This window comes from Anomaloglossus baeobatrachus, chromosome 1 (genome assembly GCF_048569485.1).
Source record: "Anomaloglossus baeobatrachus isolate aAnoBae1 chromosome 1, aAnoBae1.hap1, whole genome shotgun sequence".
In the NCBI taxonomy this organism is placed as follows: domain Eukaryota; kingdom Metazoa; phylum Chordata; class Amphibia; order Anura; family Aromobatidae; genus Anomaloglossus; species Anomaloglossus baeobatrachus.
The window spans coordinates 275,122,210-275,127,513 of record NC_134353.1 but is presented as its reverse complement, the minus strand read 5'-3'; the positions used below and the strand labels follow the sequence as shown (position 1 = coordinate 275,127,513).

Sequence of the window (5,304 nt, the reverse complement as noted above, 5' to 3'; positions counted from 1 at the left end):
GAAACAGCTTTTTTGCATAGAGCACGCGTGTTAAATACAAAAGAGCAAATGGTAAACTACAAATAAAAACAAAAAAATATCGGAGGGAAAAATAGAAAAAACTAATGCTTGCTGGGACACTGCTATTGGCACCTTTACATTAAATTAGTATGGAAACACATTTTGACTCACCTGTGGTAAATCACAAATGAGAGTCACTTGTGATAAATTGTTGGTGCCCATGTGACATGAATTAGAGAATGAGTGATGACTTCAGTGTTTTAAAAAGCCATATGGTAGGCCCTGTTCTTTTGTCACAATGGTGAAGACAAAGGAGCTGACTAAGGACATCAAAACTTTTATTATTAGCAAACACAAGACTTCTAAAGGGTATGATTCCATCTCCAAAGACTTCGATATCCCAGTTTCGACAGTACGCAACATTATTAAGAAGTTTGCCAAGCATAAAACCATCACTAACCTCTCTGGACGTAGGTAAAAAGGAAAATTGACAAGAGATGTCTTTGAAGGTTAGTACGAATGGTGGAAAAACACCATGTCAAACATCCAAAGATCTGAAGGCCAACCTGGAAAAGTCTGAGGTCATGGTTTCAATCTTGTAGCACTTTGTTGGCTGCGGTGACCTCAAGCACCTCCTCAGGAAGGCCGTCATTATCCACTCTCAAAAAACTGTGTTCCATTAAATCCAGCCCTTTCGACAACATTGACTCTTCAGTTTCTTTTAACAGAACACTGATATGTCTCAGGTTAAGGCCACTTTACACACAGCGACATCGCTAGCAAAGTCACTGGTGAACGTACCCTCCCCCGTCGGTTGTGCGTCTCGGGCAAATCGCTGCCCGTGGCGCACAACATCGCTTACACCCGTCACACATACTTAACTGTCTAGCGATGTCGCTGTGGCCGGCGAACCGCCTCCTTTCTAAGGGGGCGGTTCGTGCGGCGTCACAGTGGCGTCACTAAGCGGCCGCCCAATAGAAGTGGAGGGGCGGAGATGAGCGGCCGTAACATCCCGCCCACCTCCTTCCTTCCTCATTGCCAACGGCCACAGGGACGGTGATGTTCCTCATTCCTGCGGTGTCACATGTAGCGATGTGTGCTGCCGCAGGAACGACGAACAACCTGCATCCTGCTACAGCAACGATAATCGGGATTTGAGTGACCGGACAACGATCAACGATATGGTGAGTATTTTTGATCGTTAGCGGTCGCTCATACGTGTCACATGCAACGACGTCCCTAACGAGGCAGGATGAGCATCACGAATTCCATGACCCCAACGACATCTCGTTAGCAATGTCGCTGTGTGTCAAGTGGCCCTTAGACTTTACAAAAACGGTGGACCAAACACAAAAGGTAAACTGTCCATTCCAATATACTGAACAAATAGGAGGTAAGAGAGACAGGCCAAAGCCTCCGCTGAGTAGGTCTGTTTCTCAGGAGCAAACCCATCGGCGTACACAGTCTCCGCAGAGTGACCCCTACAGGTGCTGGAGACTCTGTCTTGGATCCTGAAGAAGTCTCTAGCAGAAGTATAAATGTACATTAGGCCAGATCTATGAGCACCACTCAGTAGGAGACTTCATTTGTCAATAGGTTGTCTGGGTATCATTCACCTTCCAGTACCAAGTACAATGACGGCAGCGGCAGAACTCAAAGTACTAAGTCTGAAACTTAAATTTTCCTTCTGGAATTTTTTGAAGAAAGAAGACATTAATGTATTACTGGTGACCTGTCAGCAGAGTTTGAAGGAGGAACAACTGAAAGTTTTACAAGGAATAATCAAGGATGAGAAAAATCAGGTCCTCATGAGGCACATAGGCTGGAATCTCATTGGACCCATTACTCAGTGTATGCAGAGACGTAGACTCTGAAGTGAGAGAGAGAGCAGCTGCTTACAGATGCTCCAAGGCTTGATACAGTTGTGTAATCCAAAGGAGATCTTGTTGGGAATCCTTGAGCAGATTGATGAAGCAGCAAGAGGTCAAAATTGGTCGGATCACTTTGCCTCTTTTTCAGCTGCTACAGATAGTCCTCCTGAAACTTGGAAACAAGAAATCCTACTCAGTGGGTCTATCTCTAGCCACTTTCAATTCCCAGATCTCGGCTCTGCCTGTGCCATACACCACAGGACAGATGCAGGAGGACAAGCATTTGTTGTGTCACTGCTGTCTGGCATTGGTCCAGTTTGCCCAACCTTTCATCATTATGGTCTCACAGTGCACAGACATTTCTAAAGAACCAGATATGCTGAAGATGCGGAAATAACTGCTGACATTTTGTTTCAGTTGCTTAAAGTCTCCCCTACTCAATGCACAACTAAACACATTACCAACAGATGGGGGTAATAATCCTTTCCGAGAATTTGCTAAGGAGATTATGGTCTTCCTTGTATCCTTAAGAGAGTAACTACACAAGACCTTCTTGCAGAGGGGTCACTCTGCTGAGACTGTTGGCACCAATGGATCTCTTCCTGAGAGACATTCCTATTTGTTCACTATATTGGAATTGACAGTTTCCCTTTTGTGTTTGGGTCACCATTTCTGGTAAGGTCATGATTTCAACAAGTACCATACGCCGCACACAGCACACTAAACTAAGCAGAGCTTTATAGGCTAAGGTAAAGGAAGAAACCATTGCTTTAGAAAAGATATAAAAAGGAATGACTGATCTTTGCCAAAGAGTACTTTGACAAACCACAATCCTTATGGGAATATGTTCTGTGGACAGATGAAACAAAATAGGCCTTTCTAGCAATGCAAAGTAACAGTTTATTTACAGATGGCGCAATCAAGCTTATGAGGAGAACACCCTACCAACAGTTAAGTAAAGTGGAGGATCCATAATGCTGTGGGATTGCTTTGCTACATCTGGTTCTGGAGGCTTTGACTGTATCAGTAGAATCATGAAACCAGAGAATTATCAAGAGATTTTAGAGAAAAATGTCCTACCCAGCATAGGAAAGCTCCATTTCAGTCGAAGATCATGGGTTCTCCAGCAAGACAATGACCCAAAGTACACATCCAAAAATACTCAGGAATGGTTTAAAAGGCAAGAAATAGGCTGTTTTAAAATTGCCACTAATGAGTCCTGACCTCAATCCCTTTGAAAATCTTTGAGGTGAGTTGAAATCTGCCATAGCGAAAAAGAATCCTGCAAACATTCAAGAGCTTGAACAAACTTTAAAGGAAAAGTGGGAGAAAATACAAGCTGAGAAGTGCAAAAAACTTATAGTTCGCTACAAGAGACTTTTGGAGGCGGCTATCTATGCCAAAGGGTGTGCAACCAAGTATTTATTAGGCGTATCTTTATTGCCGCACATGCTGTTTATTCTGTTTCTTCTTTTAAATAGAAACATGTAATTTGACAAAGTTTTATTGTTGTATTACTTTGGACCACTAATTAAACAATCATGAGTATATACCGTCACTTTGGCACATTTCCATTTATTTCTGAAAATATTATACAGTTTATGAAAAAAATTAAGGGGTGTTAATAATGGTGAGCAGCACTGTATATGCGTAACAAAAGAGCCAGTTTGCTTCATCACAGCGTCTATGCTATGGCCTAGCCAAGCAGCAGTGTTCTCTGCACATTACTTTTCAGCTCTACTGGCATCAAAGATTCGCTGACATTGATCAGTTAGGCTACGTGTATTGTGGCGATTGACAGATAATAGCAGGAGAAGATAAGGATCTGTCATGTCCGATTTCGGACATCTGACCCTCTCTCCCTGAGATAAGCCACCACCAGTTCTGTTACCAACTGTCATAAAGAGAGTATACGGGAGAATCGAACTGCTGGACAGCTACATAAAATGTATGGTGAGCTTTATGGTAGAGAGGATTGGTGTCCACTGCAGTTAAACATGATTTAATTAATTATTATTCTTTTGCTCCTATTGGAAAATTAAATTATAGTCAACTGCTCTTAGTTTTGTTATCAAGAAAACCCTAGATTGATTGCCCTTCCATAAAGTGTTTTCTTTTTAACAGTAGCAGTCAGTGCTCTTGTTCTAATATAAAGCACCAAATTCCCTTTATAAATTTAAAACATTCATTGAAGTCAACAAGATGAAGTATGTAGTTCTAATCACTTTTTGGTTTTGCAGCAGGAAGTTATGAAGTGGGAAGTTATGAAGTTATGAAGTTGCGAATCAGAAAAATGCAGCACCAACGGTCATAAAGATATCTTAACACATTAATAAGGGCAAAGTTTTAGGTGTGAAAATAAATTGCCAAAGTCTCAAATTAGATCAAAATGAACAAACAGGTCATCAAGTGTCACATCTCTAAACAAAAATACCCTTCTAAAATTATATTGCTTTATTAATAATATTAAAATACCCAAACATCTAATGTGTTAAAAAAAACAACTAAGTGCACAGGATAAGGGCGAAGGCCCCGATTACTGATCTTCTTCCTGTGCACTACCTGTCAGCGGAGGTCGGCACCCTAAGTACAATATGGCGCCTCCACTAACCATCGACTTTCTCTAGGTCTATTACCTATATGTCCCTGTCAGAAAAAGTGCTTGTGCCTAAAGACAATAAAGTGATATAGTGCAAAACAAAATTTTCATGAATTCCTCTGACAGAGAATTCCTTTTCATCGGGAATCCACAGCCATCATGCTGTAACCCACATCCTTGAATCACAGTTTTTCTTTTACTATCATTACCTCTGCCTCTTGATGAACCTTAAGGTGTGTTTCACACGTCAGTAAAAACACAGAAATTTTTCACTTACGTGTTAAAAACGCATATGTTCCGTGATTCATGGCACATGTGGGATGTCCATGTGCAATCTGTGAGACGTGATATGTGCTCCGTGATTGCACATGGAAATAAACTAACCTGTACCCCTCCTGCTGTCCGTGGTGCTGAACTCTGTGGCTCTGCTGTTTTTTTGCTCCCCCGCTACAACTACTTCCGGGTCGGCTATGCCTGCATACATATATGCATGAGAATAAACAGCCGGCTCTGAAGCAGTATCATGCAGAGGCCATTGAGAGCATCGCTGGAGCCGGGTGAGTTAAAAATGCTTTTTATTTTCAATGTCCGTGCTTTTCTGGTATGTGTTTCACGGATCACACCATAGTGTGGTCCGTGGGACATCAGTGATGCCAGAAAAAAACGGACATGTCTCCGTGCGGCAATCACGGACATGCGTGTACGCAGCATGGAGACAATGTCAGTGAAAAATCGCTGATGTGTGCACAGACCCATTGATTATACACTGTGTGCAGAATTATTAGGCAAGTTGTATTTTAGAGGATTTTTTTTTATTGATCAACAACTATGTTC

General features: G+C 41.9%; 1 pseudogene; it reads left to right on the top strand.

Annotated features, from left to right (window-relative positions):
* Positions 1 to 1,634: 1,634 nt before the first annotated feature.
* LOC142291866 (glomulin pseudogene) lies at positions 1,635 to 2,558 on the top strand (annotated as a pseudogene).
* Positions 2,559 to 5,304: the final 2,746 nt, after the last annotated feature.